Genomic DNA, 25,253 nt, shown 5'->3' with positions numbered 1-25,253 from the left:
TGCAGACCAAGCAGAGATGGTGAGGTGTGAAGCTGGACTTTCCAGGCCCAAAGCTACTCGGGATCACTTCCAAGTCCATCAGCTGTGTCCTCAATTGGTGGTCAGCAGTCTTCCAGCACCAATCCAGCCACTGGACAATCACCTCATAGGAGCACCAGGAGAGACAAAACGCACACTGAAGACAGGCACTAAAGGAATGCACAAGGTTGATTTAGTTTATTTTTGTTTGCATTATGTCATGATTAAATTAATAAAATTGGGTTGGAATGTACAATAGTAGGTGAATGGGGAGGTGTAGTTGAGGTGCCTGGTATTACTCACAAATTATATTCTCGCGTAGAGCCTGGGCAGAGTGGGGATGTTTGCATTGTATCGTCCCTTCCTGTTCCTCTGCCTCCTGTTGCATTTCCACCACTTACTCCTCCTCTGCTTCTACATGCGCCTGCTCCTCAGTTTTTGACCTGTTAGGTGGTTGCAAGGATTGTTGCCTCAATGCCAAGGCTGTACAGCATACTACCACAAATCTTGATACATGTTCAGCTAAGCATTGCAGGGTTCCTCCAGAGTGGTTCAGGCATCAGAAGTGTACCTTGTGAGAACATGGACCTCATTGTAGGCCTGCTATACACGTGAGTTCCAGGCTGCAGTCACAAGACATCTTTCTTTCTTTCCTCTTTCTTTCATTAGCCTCCTTGTCTCGAGAGACAATGGGTAAGCACTTGGAGGTGGTCAGTAGTTTGTGAAGCAGTGCCTGGAGTGGCTATAAAGGCCACTCTTCCTCAGGCACAGCAGATAAAATTGGTTGTCGGGGCTGTTACAGTTGGCTCTCTCCTTGCGCTTCTGTCTTTTTTCCTGCCAACTGCTAAGTCTCTTCGACTCGCCACACTTTAGCCCCACCTTTTTGACTGTCCGCCAGCTCTGGTGATCACTGGCAACTGACTCCCACGACTTGTGGTCAATGTCACAGGACTTCATGTCGCGTTTGCAGACGTCTTTAAAGCGGAGACATAGACGGCCGGTGGGTCTGATACCAGTGACGAGCTCGCTGTACAATGTGTCCTTGGGGATCCTGTCATCTTCCATTCGGCTCACATGGCCAAGCCATCTCAAGCGCCGCTGGCTCAGTAGGGTACATATGCTGGGGAAGTTGGCCGCCTCGAGGACTTCTGCATTGGAGATACAGTCCTGCCACCTGATGCCAAGGATTCTCCAGAGGCAGCGAAGATGGAATGAATTGAGACGTCACTCTCGGCTGACATACGTTGTCCAGGCCTCGCTGCAGTAGAGCAAGGTACTGAGGACACAGGCTTGATATGCTCAGATTTTGTGTTCTGTGTCAGTGTGCCATTTTCCCACACTCTCTTGGCCAGTCTGGACATAGCGGACGCCTTTCCCATGCGCTTTTTGATATCTGCATCAAGAGACAGGTTACTGGTGATTGTTGAGCCTAGGTAGGTGATCTCTTGAACCACTTCCAGAGTGTGGTTGTCGATATTGATGGATGGAGCATTTTTGACATCCGGTCCCATGATGTTCGTTTTCTTGAGGCTGATGGTTAGGCCAAATTCTGTTGCAGGCAGCTGCAAACCTGTCGATGAGTCTCTGCAGACACTCCTCTGTGTGGGATGTTAATGCAGCATCGTCAGCAAAGAGGAGTTCCCTGATGAGGATCTTCCGTACTTTGGTCTTCGCTCTTAGACGGGCAAGGTTGAAAAACCTGCCACCTGATCTTGTGTGGAGGAAAATTCCTTCTTCTGAAGACTTGAACGCATATGAGAGCAGCAGGGAGAAGAAGATCCCAAACAGTGTAGGTGCGAGAACACAGCCCTGTTTCACGACACTCAGGATAGGAAAGGGGTCTGATGAGGCGCCGCTATGCTGAATTGTGCCTTTCATATTGTCATGGAATGAGGTTATGATACTTAGTAGCTTTGGTGGACATCCAATCTTGGCTAGTAGTCTGAAGAGATCACGTCTGCTGACGAGGTCAAAGGCTTTGGTGAGATCTATGAAAGCAACGTAGAGGGGCATCTGTTGTTCGCGGCACTTCTCCTGTAGCTGGCGAAGGGAGAACAGTATGTCAATGATGGATCTCTCTGCTCGAAGGCCACACTGTGCCTCAGGGTAGAGACACTCAGCCAGCTTCTGGAGCCTATTTAAAACGACTCGAGTGAAGACTTTCCCCACTACGCTGAGCAGGGAGATTCCACTGTAGTTGTTGCAGTCACCGCGGTCACCCTTGTTCTTATAGAGGGTAATGATATTGGCATTGCGCATGTCCTGTGGTACTGCTCCATCATCCCAGCACAGGCAAAGCAGTTCATGGAGTGCTGTGAGCATAGCAGGCTTGGCAATCTTGATTATTTCAGGGGTAATGCCGTCCTTCCCAGGGTCTTTTCCACTGGCTAGAGAATCAATGGCATCACTGAGTTCCGATTTTGTTGGCTGTTCATCCAAACTGGTTTCAATCTCACTTTGAAGAGCTGGAACCTGTCATAGCCGCTAAGCGCATTACACTGTTGAACTACAAGAAAGCCCCCAGCATGTTAACATCCGCAGCACTTAAAGTAGCCAGAAGCGCTGCACAAAGAACAGCCAGGCGCAGTACAAATTACTACTGGCGACACCTATGCAGTCGTATTCAGTTGGCCTCAGACACCTGAAACATCAGATGAATGTATGATGGCAATAAGAGAGCTTTTGGGCCAACCATCAAGAAGATCGCCCTCTCAAATCTAAATCAGGGGACACGATCACTGACCAACGCAAACAAATGGACCGCTGGGTGGAGCACTACCTAGAACTGTACTCCAAGGAAAATGTTGTCACTGAGACCACTCTCAATGCAGTCATGAGGCATGGCATCAGTGAATAACCCTTCTCAACCAATAGCCAGACTTTGACTTGCTATGATAGAGCAAATGCAGTTGGCACAGAGGACTGCCACAGAATGAAGGCATCCTGACTACTGCCAGAATAACAGGCATTCACCTGTAGGATGCGCTTGCCTCTGGTCACCAGTATCACATTGCGTGTGTGGAATTCTGTTTGGTTTATGAAATGGCTGAGTTCACTTATAGGCGCACACAAATGGTGGTGGACAATTAAACAACTAATGGGAGGAGGACACTCCACAAATATCCAACCTTCAATGGTGGCAGCGCCCAGCATGTCAGTGCAAAAGACAAGGTTGAAGTGTTTGCAATCATTTTCAGCCAGAAGTATTGAGTTGATGACCCATCTCAGCCTCCTCCCTCGGACCCCAGCATCACTGATGCCAATCTTCAGCCAATTCAATTCGCTCCACAGGATATCAAGAAAAGGCTGTGCACACTGGATACTGCAAAGGATGTGGGCCCTGACAACAGCCCTGGCATAGTGCTGAGGACTTGTGCTCCAAAACTAGTCGCACCTCTTATCAAGCTGTTCCAATTCAGCTTTAACACTGACATCTACCCAATCATGTGGAAAATTGCCCAGGTATGTCTATGCACAAAAAGCAGGAGAAATCCAATCCTGCCAATTACTGCTCCATCAGTCTATTCTCAATCATAGTAGTGATGAAAAGAATTATCGATGGTATTATCAAGTGGCACTTACCAATAACCTGCTCACTAATGCTCAGTTTGTGTTCTGCCAAGACCACTTGGCTCCAGACCTCATTATGGCCTTGGTTCAAACCTGGATGAAAGAGCTAAATTCCAGACGTGAGGTGAGAGTGACTGCCCTTGACCGAGTGTGACATCAAGGAGCTCTAATAAAATTGAAGTCAATGGGAATTGGGGGAAAGATCTCCACTGGCTCGAGTCAAACCTAGCACAAAGGAAAATGGTGGCGGTTGTTGGAGGCCAATCACCTCAGCCCCAGGACATCACTGAAGGAGTTTCTCAGGGTAGTGTCCTAGGCTCAAACATCTTCAGCTGCTTCATCAATAACCTTTCCTATACCATAAAGTCAGAAGTGGGAATGCTCGCTAATGTTTGCACGGCATTCAGTTCCATTCACAATTCCTCAGATAATGAAGCAGTCTGTGCCCACATGCAGCAAAACCTAGGCAGCATTCAGGCTTGGACTAACAAATGGCAAGTAACACTCACACCAGATAAGTGCCGGGCACTGACCATCTCCAACAAGAGAGAAACTAACCACATTTAATCACAAGAATATTGTAGCTACAAGAGAAGATCAGGGTTTAGAACTTCTGCAGCAAATAACTCACCTCCTGAATCCCCAAAGTCTGTCCACCATCTATTAGGCACAAGGGAATGTGATGGAATATTCTCCACTTCTCTGGTTGAGTGCCGCACCAACAACACTCAAGCAGCTCAACACCTTTCAGGACAAAGCAGCTTGATTGGTGTTAATGGTTAATTATGTTAAAGACGAACAGTTGAAAGGCATTGCTCAATTAAGTATATAAAGTGACAATAAAGAGAGCCTGCTGGACACAAGGATGGTTGGCGAACAGAAGGCAAAGATTTTTAATGCTGCATTCTGTGAATAAACTGACAAGCCAGAAAAGGATCTGCAAGTAGTTGAACACCATGTTGAAGGAAGCAAAGAGGGTGGCAAGGGCACAAAATGTACTCTGGGTGGGGGATTTCAATGTCCATCATCCAAGAGTGGGTCAGTAGCACCACTACTGACCAAGCTGGCCGAGTACTAAAGGACATAGCTGCTAGACTGTGTCTGCGGCATGTGGTGGGGGAACAAACACGAGGGAAAAACATACTTGACCTCGTCCTCACCAATCTGCCTGCTGCAGATGCTAATGTCCATGACTGTATTGGTAGGAGTGACCACCGCACAGTTCTTGTGGAGACGAAGTCCCGCCTTCACATTGAGGATACCGTCCATCATGTTGTGTGGCACGATCATCATGCTAAATGGGATAGATTTCAAACAGATCTAGCAATGCAAAACTGGGCATCCATGAGGCTCTGTGGGCCATCAGCAGCAGCAGAATTGTACTCAACCACAACCTGTAACCTCATGGCCCGGCATATCCCCAACTCTACCATTACCATCAAGCCAGGAGACCAACCCTGGTTCAATGAAAAGTGCAGGAGGGCATGCCAGGAGCAGCAACAGGCAGACCTCAAAATGAGGTGTCAACCTGGTAAAGCTACAACCCGGGACTACTTGCAAGCCAAACTGCATAAGCAGCATGTAATAGACAGAGCTAAGCGATCCCATAACCAACGGATCAGATCTAAGCTCTCAAGTCCTGCCACATCCAGCCATGAATGGTGGTGGACAATTAAACAACCAACTGGAGGAGGTGGCTCCACAAATATCCCCATCCTCAATGATGGGGGAGCCCAGCACATCAGTGCAAAAGATAAGACTGAAGCATTTGCAACAATCTTCAGCCAGAAGTGCCGATTTGAAGATCCATCTCGGTCTCCTCCTGAAGTCCCCAGCATCACAGATGCCAGGCTTCAGCCAATTCGATTCACTCCGCGTGATATCAAGAAACGACTGAAGGCACTGGATACTGCAAAAGCTATGGGCCCTTCAATAGTACTGAAGACCTGTGCTCCAGAACTTGCCGTGCCCCTAGTCAAGCTGTTCCAGTACAGCTACAACACTGGCATCCACCCGGCAATGTGGAAAATTGCCCAGGTATGCCCTGTACACAAAAAGCAGGACAAGTCCAACCCAGCCAATTAGCGCCCCATCAGCCTACTCTCAATCATCAGTAAAGTGATGGAAGGTGTCATCAATAGCGTCATCAAGCGGCACTTGCTTAGCAATAATCTGCTCAGTAACGCTCAGTTTGGATTCCGCCAGGGCCACTCAGCTCCTGACCTCATTAGAGCCTTCGTTCAAACATGGACAAAAGAGTTGAACTCAAGAGGTGAGGTGAGAATGACTGCCCTTGACATCAAGGCAGCATTTGACCGAGTATGGCATCAAGGAGCACTAGCAAAACTGAGGTCAATGGGAATCAGGGGGAAAACCCTCTGCTGGCTGGAGTCATACCTAGCGCAAAGGAAGATGGTTGTTGTTGTTGAAGGTCAGTCATCTGAGCTCCAGGACATCACTACAGGAGTTCCTCAGCGTAGTGTCCTAGGCCCAACCATCTTCGACTGCTTCATCAATGACCTTCCATCAATCATCAGGACAGAAGTGGGGATGTTCGCTGATGATTGCACAATGTTCAGCACCATTTGTGACTCCTCAGATACTGAAGCAGTCCATGTAGAAATGCAACAAGAGCTGGACAATATCCAGGCTTAGCCTGAAAAGTGGCAAGTAACATTCGCGCCACACAAGTGCCAGGCAATGACCTTCTCCAACAAGAGAGAATCTAACCATCTCCCTTTGACATTCAAAGGCATTACCATCACTGAATCCCCCACTATCAACATCATAGGGGCTACCATTGACCAGAAACCGAACTGGAGTAGCCATATAAATAAGGTGGCTACAAGAGCAGGTCAGAGACTAGGAATCCTGAGGCAAGTAACTCACCTCCTGACTCCCCAAAGCCTGTTCACCATCGACAAGGAACAAGTCAGGAGTGTGATGGAATACTGTCCACTTTCCTGGATGAGTGCAGCTCCAACAACACTCATGAAGCTCGACAGCATCCAGGACAAAGCAGCCCGCTTGATTGGCACCCCATCTACAAACATTCACTCCCTCCACCACCGACGCACAGTGTGTATCATCTACAAGATGCACTGCAGCAATGCACGAAGGCTCCTTAGACAGCACCTTGCAAACCCGCGACCTCTACCAACTCGAAGGACAAGGGCAGCAAATACATGGGAACACCACCATCTGCAAGTTCCCCTCCAAGTCACACACCATCCTGACTTGGAACTATGTCGCCGTTCCTTCACTGTCGCTGGGTCAAAATCCTGGAACTCCCTTCCTAACAGCACTGTGGGTGTACCTACCCCACATGGACTGCAGCGGTTCAAGAAAGCAGCTCACCACCACCTTCTCAAGGGCAATTCGGGATGGGCAATAAATGCTGGCCTGGCCAGTGACGCCTACTTCCCATGAATGAGTAAAAAAAATATAGTTTCAGTCTTGGAGGGCGGAGTTCCAGACCGGTAAGTATAAAAAACGTACCTCGGGGATTCGCGGCCTCCATCCAGGGAGAGGTCTCGGAGGGCGGAGTTCCGGAGCGGTAAGTACAAAAAACCTACCTCAGGGATTCACAGCCTACATTCTTGGAGAAGACTTGGAGGGCGGAGTTCCGGACCAGTAAATATAAAAAACCTACATCAAGTATTCGCAGCCTACATTCTCGGAGAAGACTCGGAGGGCGGAGTTCCAGTATAAAAAACTTACCTTGGGTAAAAAAAAACTGAAAAGTGATGTCACAGGAAAGCTGTGACCTGATTGGCTGGTAGGCAATTTGTACTGAATTTGAAAATAAAACATTGGTAAAAATGGATTAAAACCCTAATTAACTAATTAATAAGGAGAGTAACTAAACCAGAGGGAGGAGATTACTGTTTTTAGTTGGCATTTAATATTTATAGTAGAAATCTAGCACTGGGGACCATCAAATTAATTGTAACAATTTTTAAGGATTTAATAAGTATTTATTTATTTTATATTAATTAACTAATCAGTGCTAGAAATGACAGTTCGAGAGGTGAAGTGCTTCATCTGTGAGATGTGGGAAGTCCGTGACACTTCCAGCGTTCCGGACGACTACATCTGCAGGAAGTGTACCCAGTTGCAGCTCCTCACAGACCGCATGGATCGGTTGGAGCGGCAACTGGATGCACTTAGGAGCATGCAGGTGGCAGAAAGTGTCATAAACAGGAGTTTTAGAGAAGTGGTTACACCCAGGCAGATAGATGGATGACCTCCAGAAGTGGCAGGCAGTCAGTGCAGGAATCCCCTGTGGCTATTCCCCTCTCTAACAAGTATACCATTTTGGATACTGTTGGGGGGGATGGCCTATCGGGGGAAAACAGCAGCAGTCAGTGCAGTGGCACCACAGCTGGCACTGTTGTTCAGCATGGAGGGACAAAGCGCAGAAGAGCAATAGTTATAGGGGACTCTATAGTCAGGGGCACAGATAGGCGCTTCTGTGGACGTGAAAGAGACTCCAGGATGGTATGTTGCCTCCCTGGTGCCAGGATCAATGATGTCTCTGAACAGACAGGGGGCATTCTGAAGGGGGAGGGTGAACAGCCAGAGGTTGTGGTACACATCGGTACCAACGATATAGATAGGAAGAGTGATGAGGTCCTGCAGGGGGAGTTTAGGGAGTTAGGTAGAAAGTTAAAAAACAGGACCTCTAGGGTTGTAATCTCTGGATTACTCCCTGTGCCACGTGCCAGTGAGGCTAGAAATAGAAAGATAGTGCAGCTAAACACGTGGCTGAACAGCTGGTGTAGAAGGGAGGGTTTCAGATATCTGGACCATTGGGATCTCTTCAGGGACAGATGGGACCAGTACAAGAATGACAGTTGCATCAAAACTGGAGGGGCACTAATATCCTGGCTGCGAGGTTTGCTAGCATCACTCGGGAGTGTTTAAACTAGTGTGGCAGGGGGGTGGGCACCAGAGCAGGAGGACAGCAAGTGAAATGAATGAAGGGGAACTAGTAAATAAGGCCAGTAAGACTAAGAAGAAGAGCAGGAGGGAGATGTTGCAGAGAACAGCGGGACTGGTGGTCTGAAGTGCATTTGTTTCAATGCGAGAAGTATAACAGGTAAGACAGATGAACTTAGAGCTTGGAATAGTACTTGAAACTATGATGTTGTTGCTATTACAGAGACTTGGTTGAGGGAAGGACAGGATTGGCAGCTAAATGTTCCAGGATTTGGAAGCTTTAGGCGGGATAGAGGGGGATGTCAAAGGGGTGGGGGAGTTGCATTACTGGTTAAGGAGAATATCACAGCTGTACTGCAGGAGGACACCTCGGAGGGGTCATGCAGCGAGGCAATATGGGTGGAGCTCAGGAATAGGAAGGGTGCAGTCACGATGTTGGGGGTTTACTACAGGCCTCCCAACAGCCAGCGAGAGGTAGAGGAGCAGATATGTAGACAGATTTTGGAAAGATGTAAAGGTAACAGGGTTGTGGTGGTGGGTGATTTTAACTTCCCCTATATTGACTGGGACTCACTTAGTGCTGGGGGCTTGGATGGGGCAGAATTTGTGAGGAGCATCCAGGAGGGCTTCTTGAAACAATATGTAGATAGTCCAACTAGGGATGGGGCCGTACTGGACCTGGTATTGGGGAATGAGCCCGGCCAGGTGGTGGAAGTTTCAGTGGGGGTGCATTTCGGGAACAGTGACCATAATTCCATAAGTTTTAAGGTACTGGTGGATAAGGGTAAGAGTAGTCCTCGGGTGAAGGTGCTAAATTGGGGGAAGGCTAATTATAACAATATTAGGCAGGAACTGAAGAATTTAGATTGGGGGCAGCTGTTTGAGGGTAAATCAACATCTGACATGTGGGAGTCTTTCAAACGTCAGTTGATTAGAATCCAGGACCAGCATGTTCCAGTGAGGAAGAAGGATAAGTTTGGCAAGTTTCGGGAACCTCGAATAACGCGGGATATTGTGAGCCTCGTCAAAAAGAAAAAGGAAGCATTCGTAAGGGCTGGAAGGCTAGGAACAGACGAATCCCTTGAGGAATATAAAGACAGTAGGAAGGAACTTAAGGAAGGAGTCAGGAAGGCTAAAAGGGGTTATGAGAAGTCATTGGCAAACAGGATTAAGGAAAATCCGAAGGCTTTTTATACATATATAAAGAGCAAGAGGGTAACCAGGGAAAGGGTTGGCCCACTCAAGGACAGAGAAGGGAATCTATGTGTGGAGCCAGAGGAATTGGGCGAGGTACTAAATGAGTACTTTGCATCAGTATTCACCAAGGAGAAGAACTTGGTGGATGATGAGACTAGGGAAGGGAGTGTAGATAGTCTCAGTCATCTCATTATCAAAAAGGAGGAGGTGTTGGGTGTCTTGAAAAGCATTAAGGTAGATCAGTTCCCTTGGCCTGATGGGATCTACCCCAGAATACTGAGGGAGGCAAGGGAAGAAATCGCTGGGGCCTTCACAGAAATCTTTGCATCCTCATTGGCTACAGGTGAGGTCCCAGAGGACTGGAGAATAGCCAATGTTGTTCCTTTGTTTAAGAAGGGTAGCAAGGATAATCCAGGAAATTATAGGCCGGTGAGCCTTACGTCAGTGGTAGGGAAATTATTAGAGAGGATTCTTCGGGCCAGGATTTACTCCCATTTGGAAACAAATGGACTTATTTGCGAGAGGCAGCATGGTTTTGTGAAGTGGAGGTCATGCCTCACTAATTTGATTGAGTTTTTTGAGGAGTGACAAAGATGATTGATGAAGGAAGGGCAGTGGATGTTATCTATATGGACTTCAGTAAAGCCTTTGACAAGGTCCCTCATGGAAGACTGATACAAAAGGTGAAGTCACATGGGATCAGAGGGGAGCTGGCAAGATGGATACAGAACTGGCTCGGTCATAGACGACAGAGGGTAGCAGTGGAAGGGTGCTTTTCTGAATGGAGGAATGTGACTAGTGGTGTTCCGCAGGGATCAGTGCTGGGACCTTTGCTCTTTGTAGTATACATAAATTATTTGGAGGAAAATGTAGCTGGTCTGATTGGTAAGTTTGCGGACGACACAAAGGTTGGTGGAGTTGCGGACAGTGATGAGGATTGTCAGAGGATACAGCAGGATATAGATCGGTTGGAGACTTGGGCAGAGAAATGGCAGATGGAGTTTAATTCGGACAAATGTGAGGTAATGCATTTTGGAAGGTCTAATGCAGGTGGGAAGTATACAGTAAATGGCAGAACCCTTCGGAGTATTGACAGGCAGAGAGATCTGGGCGTACAGGTCCACAGGTCACTGAAAGTGGCAACGCAGGTGGATAAGGTAGTCAAGAAGGCATACGGCATGCTTGCCTTCATCGGTCGGGGCATAGAGTATAAAAATAGGCAAGTCATGCTGCAGCTGTACAGAGCTTTAGTTAGGCCACACTTAGAATATTGCGTGCAATTCTGGTCGCCACACTACCAGAAGGATGTGGAGGCTTTGGGGAGGGTACAGAAGAGGTTTACCAGGATGTTGCCTGGCCTGGAGGGCATTAGCTATGAGGAGAGGTTGGATAAACTCGGATTGTTTTCACTGGAACGACGGAGGTAGAGGGGCAACATGATAGAGGTTTACAAAGTTATAATCGACATGGACAGAGTGGATCGTCAGAAGCTTTCTCCCAGGGTGGAAGAGTCAGTTACTAGGGGACATAGGTTTAAGGTGAGAGGGGCAAAGTTTAGAGGGGATGTGCAAGGCAAGTTCTTTACACAGAGGGTGGTGAGTGCATGGAAATTGTTGCTGGGGGAGGTGCTGGAAGCAGGTGCCATAGAGATGTTTAAGAGGCATCTTGACAAATACATGAATAGGATGGGAATAGAGGGATATGGACCCCGGAAGTGCAGAAGGTTTTAGTTTAGGCAGGCATCAAGATCGGCGCAGGCTTGGAGGGCCGAATGGCCTGTTCCTGTATTGTACTGTTCTTTGTTCTTTGTTCTTCACTGTTTGGCTTGGATCCATTTAACAATTGGCATCCCATTCTCCACCTTAAACTTTCACTCCCTCTACCACTGGCCCACTGTAGCAGCAGTGAGTGCCATCTATGAGATGACTGCATCAACTTACCAAGGCTCCTTCAGAAGCACCTTCCAGACCTGTAACCTCTACCACTCAGAAGGACAAGGCAGCTGGCGCATGGGAAGGCCACCAATGTGAGTTCCCCTCCAAGTCACACACCATCCTGACTTGGAAATACATCACTGTTCCTTCCCAGCCACTCGGTCAAAATCCTGGAACACCCTCCCTAACAGTTCTGTGGATGTACCTGCACCACATGGACTTCAGCACTTTCTCAAGGATAATTGGGGACGAGGCAATAAATGCTGGCCTTGCCAGTGGCGCTCACATCCCATGAATAACACAAAAGCATTGTGGTTAAGTCAACAACACCTTGCATCATGGGAGGTATATAAGCCATGTAAACCCTCATGTTCACTCCACCTGCTTGTCACTGGTAAGAGGGAATGAGTTAAAGCTCTTTCTGTCGATAGGGAGTCTCCATGACCTCCCTTATGCAGAAGTGTACTGCAAACCGCAAGATGGAGCTTTTGTCTCTCGCAGCAGCCTGAAAGGATGCACAATAGTTCACAGGCAATGTGGTCCTTACCCTGCTTTGAGGTTGCAGTTTTGGCTGCAGCAGGTGGCAGATTTCAGTCACAACCTCATTTGTGAAGTGAAGCATTCTCAATCATTGTTCCTTGTTGAAATTCAGGTCAGAGAATTGTTCCCTAAAGACCCTGGGCAGATATAGCCTCCTTCTGAGAGCCATTCTCCTCCCTCTTCTAGCAACTAGCCCTGCTCAGCATGGCCTCTTTTCATTCTACCAGTCATGTGCAATGCCTACCAAGCCATTCATTTCTGGAAGCAACTTTCTTCAGCTCAATGATTTAAATCAACAGAAAAGTACTTCAGCACCAGCCAGACCATGCCTTACAGACTATTGAAACTTTAGGCAACTGTAGGAAAGCTGCAAAAATGCATACAATTGCACCAACAGCCAGAAGAAATAATCCAGAACGTAACCTGTTTGAACTTCACGATTCCTTTAACTAGTGTTGGTGGGAGGTCCTTTATGCCATTGAACATGTGTTCAGCTATGCGAGGATAAGTCTGCGGTTAGGATCTGATTCTCAACTTTTAGAAGGCTGATTAATGCCTAAAAATGTGTGCTATCGGCTCAAATTTCTCCTCCCTGGAATCTGTTTGCAGGAGTACCTAATGCCACTGAATTGAAGAAGGTAGCTGCAGCAGAAACCAAACTCATTACAGCATCCCCTCCGGAATTACACAGACAGCTGCAATGTCACAGGAATGAAAGATACAGCAAGCAACTGGTAGTTGTACAGTAATGAACACCTTTACTCCCACTCCCCATACCTCTTTGCCTCCTCTCCCCACCCACAACCTCAGGAAGAAACGAAACAACCAAACGGTATCTTTAATACTTCATTGTCTGCTGTGCTGCAAGTTAGGATGATTTGATGTGTTTGCACTTCTGCTCAGCTACATTTTGTGAATATGAAGGCAAATTACTGTGGACGCTGGAAATCTGAAATAAAAACAGAAAACGCTAGATATACTTAGTAGGTCAGACAGAGAAGTTGGGAGCAGTGATTATGACTTGGAATCATTGAACTCAGCGTTGAATCAGGAAGGCGGTAAAGTGCTTCGTCGAAAATGCTCCCTTTCCTTTCCAGACAACAGCTGTTGGTATTGATTCTAATATAGTCTGTGACGGAAACCACACCTACCAAAATGAGACATATTAATTTCATCATTTGGAATATTAATTTTGAACTGTTACTGGATTTGAAATAACTTATTTAAAAAGACCGCAACAGTGGCTGAAAACATGGCTGCACATTTGCATTCTAAAAGACAGTTGCCTGAAGAAGACAATGGGATTGTCTCCCTGATTTAATTAGCCAGATGGATTTTGAGCAAGAAACATTGACTATGTAAAAGCCAGCATTCCCCCCCCCCCCCCACACCCCCTCCCCCACCCCACTGAGAGTGTCCAGTAAGCTTGGGTGAATTCCACAAACCTCAATGGAGAGGTTGTTCCAAATAAGGAGCTAGTCACATGGCTAACCTGCTGGCAACCTGGGCGTTGTTTGAATTGTGCCACACAGAAAGGAACAGACTGCAATTTGAAGGCAAAAGAAAAGGAAGGTCTCTCCCTGCCTCTCTCTCAAGCAAAGTTCCAGGGACCCACAGAAGACTTAACTTCAATCAAAGACTTTACATCAAACCCAAAGCCAGTAACTGAATTCCAGCTATTACGTCAAACCTTTGCCCTTCTTTCTCCTCCTCTGTCTTTATTTGTGTGTGTGTTTACCGCGTATGCATGCTGGCATGGTTGTGTTGCGTATTTTTAGTAGTTTTAACTGAATTAGAGTTTTAAGGTTAATAAACTTACACCTTTCGTGTTTAAATCTGAGGAAACTTGTCTGGTTGATTTCTTTACCCTTACGATTAGAGAGCAGTGAGCAAGAACTTCCTGAGAGAAAGCTAAAAACACAGTGTTTTAAAAATTAAACCCTGTTACGGCCAAACCAGGAAGAGGCTGAGAAGGGGAGCTCTGGACTCCTTTCTCACCTGTTCATAACAAGTCATTTACACCTCCTCTCAATCCATCTTTTGTTTCTTTACTTGTCCCATTATCCACTGGGGAGGCAGTGGCCTAGTGGTAATGCCACTGGACTAGTAATCCAGAGCCCAAGCTAATGCTCTGGAGACATTCAAATCCTACCATGGCAGATATTGAAATTTGAAATCAATTAATACATCTGGAATTAAAAAACTAGTCCAATGATGACCATAAACCCATTATTGATTGTTGTAAAAATCCATCTGGTTCACTAATGTCTTTTAGGGAAGGGAATCTGCCGTCCTTACCTGGTCTGGCCTACATGTGACTCCAGAGCCACAGCAATGTGGTTGACTCTTAAAATGCCCTCTGAAATGGGAAAGTAAGCCACTCAGGTCAAGGGCAAATTTGGGATGGGCAATAAATGCTGGCCAAGACAGCGACACCCACATTCCACAAAATGAATAAAAAACACTTTGCCTTATACCATCACTTTTGTCATTTTATCTCTCCTACCTTCCACTGTATTACAGAACTTCTCTTTGTTCTTTCCTCCCCTCCATTTCGCTGCTTATAAACTTATTTAAAACTTTTATTTTTAACATTTTTCTTGTTCTGATGAAAGGCCATTAGCATGAATCATTAACTCTGTTTCTCCCTTCATAGATGCTGCCTGGCCAGCTGAATATTTCCATCATTTTCTATTTTCATCTGTGAATATGACATTGGAATCCTGTGCTATGACTTTAATTGCTCCAGGGAAATCTTGTGCTGAAGTCGGTGTTATGCAAAGTGGCATAGGCTTTTTTATTTAAATTTTCTTTTTTCCGCTCCTTTCTTAAAGGTGGTAACTCATGCTGGGTTCAGTTCCCTGGATATGAGCAATCCTTCAGTATCTTACCCAAGTGTGAGTCTCTATGTGGAGTTTTGTCAACCTATTTGACTATGGGGAGTTTCAGATCTAAATCTGATTTTGCTTTCATCCACATGCATACGTTTTCCAACAATAGTCACTCAATAATGGTCAGGAGTTTACTTTTTGCTCCATCCAGATTTATGGTTTCCACTTGTATATTCCCACCACTGCCTCAGCTTGTTCTATGATCACTTCAAGAGTGATGCTCCTTTAAGAACTCCGTATGCTAATGAGCTAAGTACCAGAGCACGGATCGGTACATGGGATTGTGATATTATAGCTATTACGGAAACGTGATTGAGGGATGGGCAGGACTGGCAGCTCAATGTTCCAGGGTACCGATCCTTCCGGCGTGACAGCAGTGGAGGTAAGAGAGGAGGGGGAGTTGCACTATTGATTAGGGAGGACATCATGGCAGTACTTAGAGAGGATATCCCAGGGGAATGTCCTGCGAGGCCATATGGGTAGAACTTAGAAATAAGAAAGGGGTGGTCACTTTGATGGGATTATACTGTAAGCCCCCCAATAGTTAGAGGGAAGTGGAGGAGCATATATGTAGGGAAATCACAGATAGGTGTAGGAATTATAGGGTTGTAATAGTAGGTGATTTTAACCCCTAATATTGACTGGGACTGCCTTAGTGCTAAGGGATCAGATGGGGAAGAATTTGTAAAGTGTGTCCAGGATAGTTTTCTGAAGCAGTATGTGGATGGCCCTACTAGAGAAGGGGCTACACTCGACCTCCTCTTAGGAAATGAGGATGGGCAGGTCGTTGATGTGTCAGTGGGGGAGCACTTTGGGATCAGTAACCATAACTCTATTAGCTTCAAGATAGTTATGGAAAAGGATAGGACTGGTCCTACGGTTGAAGTCCTAAATTGGGGGAAGGCTAATTTCAAAAACATCAGACAGGAACTCTCAAAACTTGAATGGGAGAGGCTGTTTCCAGGCAAAGGGATGTCTGGCAAGTGAGAGGCTTTTAAAAGTGAGATAGGAAGAGTTCAGGGCCAGCATGTTCCTGTTAGATGGAAGGGCAAGGCTGGCAAGTTTAAGGAACCTTGGTTGAGGAGGGATATTGAGGGTCTGGTCAGGACAAAGAAGGAGGCATATGTCAAGTATAGGGAGCTGAGATTGAGTGGGACCCTTGAGGAGTATAGGGGATGTAGGACTACACTTAAGAAGGAAATTAGGAGGGCGAAAAGGAGCCATGAGATTTCCCTGGTAGATAAGATAAAGGAGAATCGTAAAAGATTCTATAAGTATATTAAGAGTAAAAGGGTAGCGAGGGAGAGAGTAGGTCCCCTTAAGGAACAGTGTGGCAATCTATGTGTGGAGCCACGGGAAATGGGTGAGGTCTTAAATTAATATTTCTCATCCGTATTTACCGTGGAGAAGGTCATGGAAGCTAATGAGTTCAAGGGGGGGAACGCCAATATCCTGGAGCATATCAACATTACAAAGGTGTTGTTTTACAAAAGTGGAGGTGTTGGAGGTTTTGAAGCGCATTAAGGTGGATAAATCCCCAGGGCCTGACCAGGTGTATCCTAGGATTCTATGGGAAGCAAGGGAGGAGATTAATGGGGCCCTGGCAGAGATTTGTGTATCATCGTTAGCCACGGGTGTGGTACCGGAAGACTGGAGGATAGCTAATGTTGTGCCTTTATTTAAGAAGGGCAGCAGGGATAAGCCAGGGAACTACAGGCCGGTGAGCCTTACATTACTGGTGGGAAAGTTATTGGAAGGGATTCTGAGAGACAGGATTTATATGCATCTAGAAAGGCATGGTCTGATTAGGGATTGTCAGCATGGCTTTGTGCATGGGAAATCATGTCTCATGAATTTGATTGAGTTTTTCAAAGAGGTGACCAAGAGGATTGATGAGGGCAGGGCGATGGACGTTGTCTACATGGACTTTAGCAAGGTCTTTGACAAGGTCTCGCATGGTGGGCTGGTCCAGAAGGTTCGAACACATGGGATCCAGGGTGAGATAGCAAATTGGATACAAAATTGGCAAAGTTGGTGATAGGAGGCAGAGGGTGGTAGTGGAGGGTTGTTTTTCAGATTGGAGGCCGGTGACCAGTGGTGTGCCGCAGGGATCGGTGCTGGGCCCTCTGTTGTTTGTCATATATATTAATGACTTGGATGTGAATGTAAGGGGCATGATTAGTAAGTTTGCAGATGACACCAAAATTGGTGGTTTAGTGGGCAGTGAAGAAGGTTGTCTAAGGTTACAACAGGATATAGATCAACTGGGACAGTGGGCAAGGGAGTGCCAAATGGAATTTAACGCAGACAAGTGTGAAGTGATGCATTTTGGGAAGTTAAACCAGGGCAGGACATATACAGCGAATGGCATGGCCCTGGGGAGTGTTCTTGAGCAGAGAGACCTTGGGGTGCAAGTACATCATTCCCTGGAAGTGGTAACACAGGTGGACAGGGTGGTGAAGAAGGCATATGGCATGCCTGCCTTCATCGGTCGAGGCATTGAGCACAAGAGTTGGGACATCATGTTACAGTTATACATAACGTTGGTTAGGCCGCATTTGGAGTACTGTGTGCAGTTCTGGTCACCACACTACAGGAAAGATGTGATTAAGCTCGAGAGGGTGCAGAAAAGATTCACAAGTATGTTGCCTGATTTGGAGGGCTTGAGTTATAAAGAGAAATTGGATAGGCTGGGTCTGTTTTCCCTGAAGCGAAGGAGGCTGAGAGGGGACATGATAGAGGTATATAAAATTATGAGAGGCATAGATAGGGTAGATAGCCAGAGTCTGTTTCCCATGGTAGGTGTGACTAAAACTAGAGGGCATAGATTTAAGGTGAGAGGGAGGAGGTTTAAAGGGGATCAATGGGGTACATTTTTCACACAAAGAATAGTGGGTACCTGGAATGAGCTGCCTGAGGAGGTGGTGGAGGCAGGAACAGTAGCGACATTCAAGAGGCATCTGGACAGGTACTTGAATGAGCAAGGCATAGAGGGATATGGAATTAATGCAGGCAGGTGGGATTAGTATAGATAGGCATTATGGTTAGCATTGACACGGTGGGCCAAAGGGCCTGTTTCTATGCTGTACGACTCTATGACTCTATGACGTAGTTATGCGACGAGAAGCCATAGTCACTCAGCAACTGTAACACCCTGGACAAAGTTTCTGTATATAGTTTGCTCTGTACTGTATGTAATCGTTTAGCTGTTAATAAATCTTTAAAAGATCTTCAAGGAACGAAAATCCATGTACCTCATTGTGTTACTTAAGATAACACAAAGAACACATGACATGGTGGCAGCTGTGGTGAAAAGATCAGCTATACCCTTGAAGACCACAGGCAAAAACAGAAAACCAGTGAAGAAACCTTAAAACAAGAACCTGTAAAGAGTGAAAGAAGTCCAGGCCCAAACAGTGGAAAGAAGAAATAACTTATCTCCAGCTGTGGAGACAGAGCACTAAACAGCAGGTTGCAAATGGGGAAAATCCAATTCCTCTCTCAGGCTGATCGAGATCATTGCCATAACAGAAGGTGTCCAAAAAAAATCGTGGGAAACCCCCAAGTGCTGTAGAGTATCCACTGAAGCAGTCAAGCTGAAAAATCAGTGAATCACTCAACTGGGAAGACAATAAATAAACTCTAGCAAAAAAAAAGCAAAGGGAAAAGCCTTGAACTGCCTATCAAACATCTATGTTAACATATAGGCTGAAGTGTTGAAAGCAAAATAAACAAAGAACACTGTCAAGCACCTGTTACTCTCCATCAAAGCAATTACTCTAGAGAAAAGAGAATTTCTTAATGGGGGAAAGAGCGCACAATTAATAAAACAAGTTTTAAAACAGTTTCAAACCACAAATAGAAAAGTCATAACAAATACAGTGCTGCAGGCACACACAGAGCTGAACAAAGTTAAATAAAGAGCAGAAAACAAAAGAACAGCAGAAAGATGGATATCAAATTTCCCAGCATGAAATGAAAGGCCATTGATATCCTATCCGAGTTCAAATTTTTTAAACAAAGAATGCAGTTATGCTTCACAGACCAAGCGATTACAGAACCAGAGAAGCACGCTGTAAAAAAAACTGATAGCAGTTGGAAATGAGGGGTTATACAGAATCTCAAGAGGACCAGAAGGATCCTGCAAAGATATGGAAAGAGCTAGAAGATCAGCTTCGGGTAAGAGTGAATTTTAGAATTCATCGCCTGGAATTGATGTCCTACAGGCAACAGCCAAAGGAATCAATAGATCAATTTGTCAGCAGAGGCCGTAGTAAGGGCACCAAATGCAATTTTTCAGAAACTGAGCTGTCAAAGCGAATAATGGAGCTGATGATTGTCTCAAAGCCTATTGAAGCATTTCAAAAAGACTTCTTGGGGAAAAGAAACAGTCACAGCATTAATGTGCTGCTAGACGATGACAGGAAATGTGAAACCATTGTAGCTGGACAACAGCATCCGCAAGCATTAGATGTAACTGACAGTATTGGAATGATAACCAGGTCGCAAACAGCAAGCAAGCTGTATGGTAAGCATGGTTTGTCCCACCCACTGCGAGGTTATCCTGCATTTCCAGACCTGTACAAGGCACGTGGTGTAAAAGGCCACTGGGTCTGCCTATGCAAGAAATCTGACTCCAAAAACGCAGCCAGAAGTCACATTAGGACACCAACAACCAGGGCAACAGCAGCAAAGAGAGTGCCAGAGACTTGCGTGAATGCAAACCGATACACAAAGTCCACAGCGAAATAGACTTGAGACAAGACTCAGAGTGCAACAATTCTCAGCCAGAAGACGATCAAGCATCTCACATTGTGAATCTGACACATTGTGTTGATGAAGTCAAACAACTGGAAGCTTTTGCTATTATCAATACCATGTGCCCAAAGAAAGTTGGCAAGCACACACTCAGGACTAAGATTGACACAGGAGCTAGTGCAAATATCCTACCAATCCGAATCCTGAAGGATATGTGCGGGGTCATTGGAAATTAATGATACAACTGACAACTGCAAAGCTAACTGCATACAATGGGTCATCACCCTTTGCAGTGGAACATGAACAATGCAATGCAGCTAATGCAAATAGGCATGGAAACCACAAATATTTTATCTGTGTTACGACCAGGTGAGAAAGAGGTCTAGGGTTCCCTTTCAGCCTTCACCTGATCTAACTGTAAATGGGTTTAACTTTAAGCACACGGTATTTTTAGCTCCCTCTTGGTGAATCCTTGTTCATCGCTTTCCAATTATAAGGCAAATAAACCATCACAAGCAGGCTTTCTAAGGTTTAAAGAAGAAAAGTTGACATTTATTAAACTTAAACTCTAATTCGGTTAATGCTTATGGATACATGCCACGCCCCACGCTAGTATGCAAACACGATACACACATGCAATTAGAGACAGAAAAGAGCAGAAGAAAAATAAAGTAGAAAAGTTTGAGGCAATATCTGAAGAGTTGTTGTTATGGTTCTTCAAGCTCTACAGGACTGTAGAGTCCTTGATTGTAGGTAGATCTTGCTTTTCGTTGGGACCCAGTGTTCTTTTTAAACCTGATTTGCTGTTGGAGATTTTTCTCTCTTGGGGTTCATGTGTCTTCAGTGAATTCAGAGGCTTGTGAGAAAGAGATGGGAGCAGACAGGAGAGAGATCTTCTCAGTCCAGCAGCAAACAGCTTTCTGCCCCAACTGTTTGTACAAATTCAAAAAACTCAGGTTGCCCAGCAGGTTAGTCTTGTGACTAGCTGGTTTGACCATGTCCATTTGTGTATTCGGCCATCTTAGCAGTCAACCTGGAATGTGAGCTCCCCGACCTTCAACGTCTGGTGATCAAAAGTCCATTGTGGGTTGAATGTGTCAGGGAATAGCTGCTTTGTCCTTCCAAACACTGTCTGTTAATATGCAAATGTATTTTCCAGTCACAGCTGATCTGTTTAACAAGTCCTTTCTTATCTCCAGTAACAATTTAAAATCAATGTTCATGACAAAATAAATGTGCCTCATTCTTGGCAGGTGGGGGCCTAGCATGACACCTGGTAGATACAAACGGGCCAGCAGTGGCAAGACTACCAATGCGTAAGGGCCTCAACATTGCCACTATTCATGAGAACACCAAGGTACCCATTACAGCAGAAGAGACCATGGGTACCCACATTGAGTCAGTGCAGGGCTCACAACAAATATACCCAGGCAGGTTCAACACCATAGAAGATTTCAAAGGCGATGCCATACTGCAGCTCAGAGAGGATGCACTCTTTGTGTCCAGCCCCCTGATGTGTGAGATTGACTCACAGTTCTTCCAGGATCTCAGTGGTTCTGGTTTGGAGCGTATCAACCCCTTCTCAGAAACGCCACACCAAGAGAATGAAAATCCAAAGTCAGATGATGAAAGTTCTTTGTCAACAGGCAGTATTCCTCCACACTCCAGTGACTCAGAAGAAGAGACTGACGTTGTAACCAGTGAGGAGCAAAGGCTCAGAATTGAGTACCAATTAGAAAGTGGGATGCCCTCTGGGGACTCCTGCACTGCCTGCCTTGTCCTTCTTGTCTGTCTGGCAGCCACCCAGTCCCTCTCTGCCTGCGTTCTCTTAAGCTGCAGGGTGACCACCTCCTGAAATGTGCTATCCACGTATCTTTCATCCTTGCGAATGCACCTCAGTGACTTCAGCTGCTCCTCGATTTCCAAGATTCGGCGCATGAGATTTTGCATTTGGTGGCACGTCCTGCACATGTAGTTGTCCAGGATATTATTAGGGTCCTGGAGTCTCCACATGGCACAGGATGTGCTTTTGACAGGTGTGAGCAATCCTGCTGTGCCTCGAATTATTTATTTACTGCACTAAAATAGGAAGTTAAATAAACACAATAAAATGGTTATAAATAGAACGTACAGACGAATAACCACCTAACCGACTACTGGCATTTCAGCTTCTACTTAGTAGATAGACTTAAATGGTGGAGAAAAAATAAAAGTCAGCAGATAAAAGAAAATAAGAAAGTAAGAAAATACCCACCAGATACTCACCGACTAGCTCCCTGTGCCTTGCCGCTTCTCTCCCCTCTAGCGCTGTTTGTAGCTCCGAAGTCTCACCCAGCCAATCACCTACCTGCTTCCCTGTGATGTCACACCTCAATTTTTCTTTCCAAACGCAGGTAGACTGGCGGGAGTGGCAGCAGCAACTAGCCCGCCCCTCTCTCGTTTTTCCGGTGAACTTTCCCACTCACTCTCTATTAGATTAAATTGATTTTTCTTAATTAATTTATAGTTCCCCTCCTTATTGAACTCCCTTCTTCACACTCTGTGCACTCCAGCAGCACTCAGTCTTCGGGATGAGGTGCTGGAACTTTCCATGAATGACAAGGCCTCAAAAGTGGTCATCCTGAGAAAAGCAACAGAGTATGTTAGCAGGCTGAAGGCAGAGCAACAGAAACTGAATGCAGAGAGGGAGAAACTTCAGAACAAACAGCAACAGCTTATATGCAAATTCTCCAAGATGCAGGAGACGCTGCTCGAACAGCGAAAGGTGAAATCCACATCACCAGAAGGTTAGAATATAACAACATCCGCAAGAGTAGTTAAACCACCAAAATTATATATGGACTCTCAAGGTTCTGCACTCATAAATTTCATAATCTCTATCCCTGTGTTAATAATTTGATATTATCTAATTTTATGTGTTTTTACTTATAGCATATGAGACTTATCTTTGGAAAGAAAGGGGATGTTGTATGATTGCTTCAAGAGTGATGCCCCAATAAGAACTCAGTATGCTAATGAGCTAAGTACCAGGACGTAGTCATGCGACTGGAAGCCATTGTCACTGTGCAACTGTAATACCCTAGACAAAGGTTCTGTATATAATTTGCTCTGTACTGTATATCCTAGTTTAGCTGTTAATAAACCTTTAGAGAGCTTCAAGAAACGGGAATCCACGTATCATATAATTGTTACTTAACATGAAGAACACATGGCACAGCTGAGATCAGCTAACTCAGCATACACAAGGAATGGGAGCTGGCACTTTACTCCTACATATGATCCGAACCCAAACCACCTTGCCATTAGGAAAACCCATTGGCATCTGCAGTTTATATATGCATGCTACAAAAGTAATTTAATGTAAACTTTTTAGATGTGAATAGTTTTAGACATAAGAGGCAGGTAACAAATATGAAAATGTATGGAATTGAAGGCAGCCTATTGGCTTGGTTAGGGAATCCGTTGGCTTGTTTAGGGAATCAGTTAGGAGGTAGGAGACTGAGAATAGGGATAATGGGAATGTATTCATATCAGGGACTGGTATTGGTTCCATAGCTTGTCACTAGATCTACAAATCACTTGGATGAAGGAATAGAGAGCTGTAAATCTAAGTTTGCTGATGACACTAAGTTAGATGGAACAATAAATAGTGTAGATGGGAGCAGAAAGTTGCAACGAGACATTGATAGATTAAGTGAATGGGCAAAACTGTGGCAGATGGAGTTCAATGTGGGAAAGTGTGAGGCCATCTACTTTGGCCCTAAGAAAGATAGATTAGGGTATTTTCGAAATGGTGAGAAGCTAGGAACTGTGGATGAGTAGAGAGATTTAGGGGTCTGAGTACTGAAATCACTAAAAGCTAAAGGAATAATGGGTCAATAGCCTCCTTCTGTCCTGTAATTTCTATAACTCTTATAATATTAATGCTGTCTACATCTGACTTTAAATATTGATGCTATCAATATTCTTTTTTTATTTAGTCCATGCAGCCAGCCTGCATTCAGTTGGAAAGCTCTTGATATTTTTGGTGTGGGACTTAAAAAAATAGATTTGCTGCCTAATTTTATTTTTTATCATTTGTTCACAGGATGTGGGTATCGCTGGCAAGGCCAGCATTCCATTTCCCATCCCTAATTGCCCTTGAGAGATGGTGGTGAGCCACCTTCTTGAACTGCCACAGCCCGTGTGGTGTAGGTACATCCACAGTGATGTTAGGAAGGGAGTTCCAGGATTTTGATCCAATAACAGTGAAGGAATGGCGATATATTTCCAAGTCAGGATGGTGTATGACTTGGAGGGGAACTTGCAGGTAGTAGTGTTCCCATGCTAGGTGGGAGAGGTCTCTGGTTTGGAAGGTGTTGTTGAGGAACCTTGGTAAGTTGCATCTTGTAGATGGTAAATATTGCAGCCACAGTGCATTGGTGGCAGAGGGAGTGAATGTTAAAGGTAGTGACTGGGGTGCCAATCAAGTGGGCTGCTTTGTCTTGGATGGTCTTGAGCTTCTTGAATGTTGTGAGTGCTGCAGTCTCCTAGGCAAATTGGGATATTCGATCACACTCTTAAATTGTGCCTTGTAGATAATGGACAGGCCTTGGGGAGTCAGAAAGTGAGTTGCTTGCTGCAGCATTCCCAGCATCTGACCTACTCTTGTAGCCACAGTACTTACACAACTGAGCCAGTTAAGTTTCTGGTCAATGGTAATCCACAGGATGTTGATGGTAGGGAATTCAGTGATGGTAATGCCATTGAATGTCAAGTGCAGGTAGCTAGATTCTTTCTTGATGGAGATGGTTATTGTCTGGCACTTGTGTGGTGTGAATGTTACTTGTAACTCTGCCATACTGGGTGTGCTCTGAGGAGTCAATGATGCTGAATTTCTGCTGGTATGTACAGTGAAACCTGTATAAACAAACATTAAAAAAAACACTTATTGACAGTCCCAAATAACTTATATTATATCATACACAAGAGGTGCTCTGAAACCATGGACACCCATAGATTACGAGCTACAGAAGCCTTCAATGCACCAAGCCCTTTTCCACTTTGAAATAAGGCACACAGCCTGACTTCACACTTTCAAATGTTCAAAGTGCATATGGTATCCGAGTCTGAAGATTGTGGCAACTAATGGATTAGTACTGCATTCCTTGCTGTTCAAGCTGGTTTTGGGGTTTGATTCCTCCCTGCAGCAGCTGTCTGTATATGTAATGACCATTTGAAAATATGGACACTTGCAAAAAAAAGACAGCTGATGTCAATCCCTAAGGTGTCTGTAATTTACAGGTTTCACTGTAATTTCAAATTTCAAAGTGTTACTATTTCAACATTTGCACATGTTGTGAGTCCCTACAGATGTGGGAGTGCTTCCATGACAGATAGTGGTTTTTTGACTTTTTCTCTTCTC

The sequence above is a fragment of the Heterodontus francisci genome, chromosome 30 (assembly GCF_036365525.1).
Source record: "Heterodontus francisci isolate sHetFra1 chromosome 30, sHetFra1.hap1, whole genome shotgun sequence".
Taxonomy (NCBI): Eukaryota; Metazoa; Chordata; class Chondrichthyes; order Heterodontiformes; family Heterodontidae; genus Heterodontus; species Heterodontus francisci.
This window is presented reverse-complemented; position numbering follows the sequence as displayed.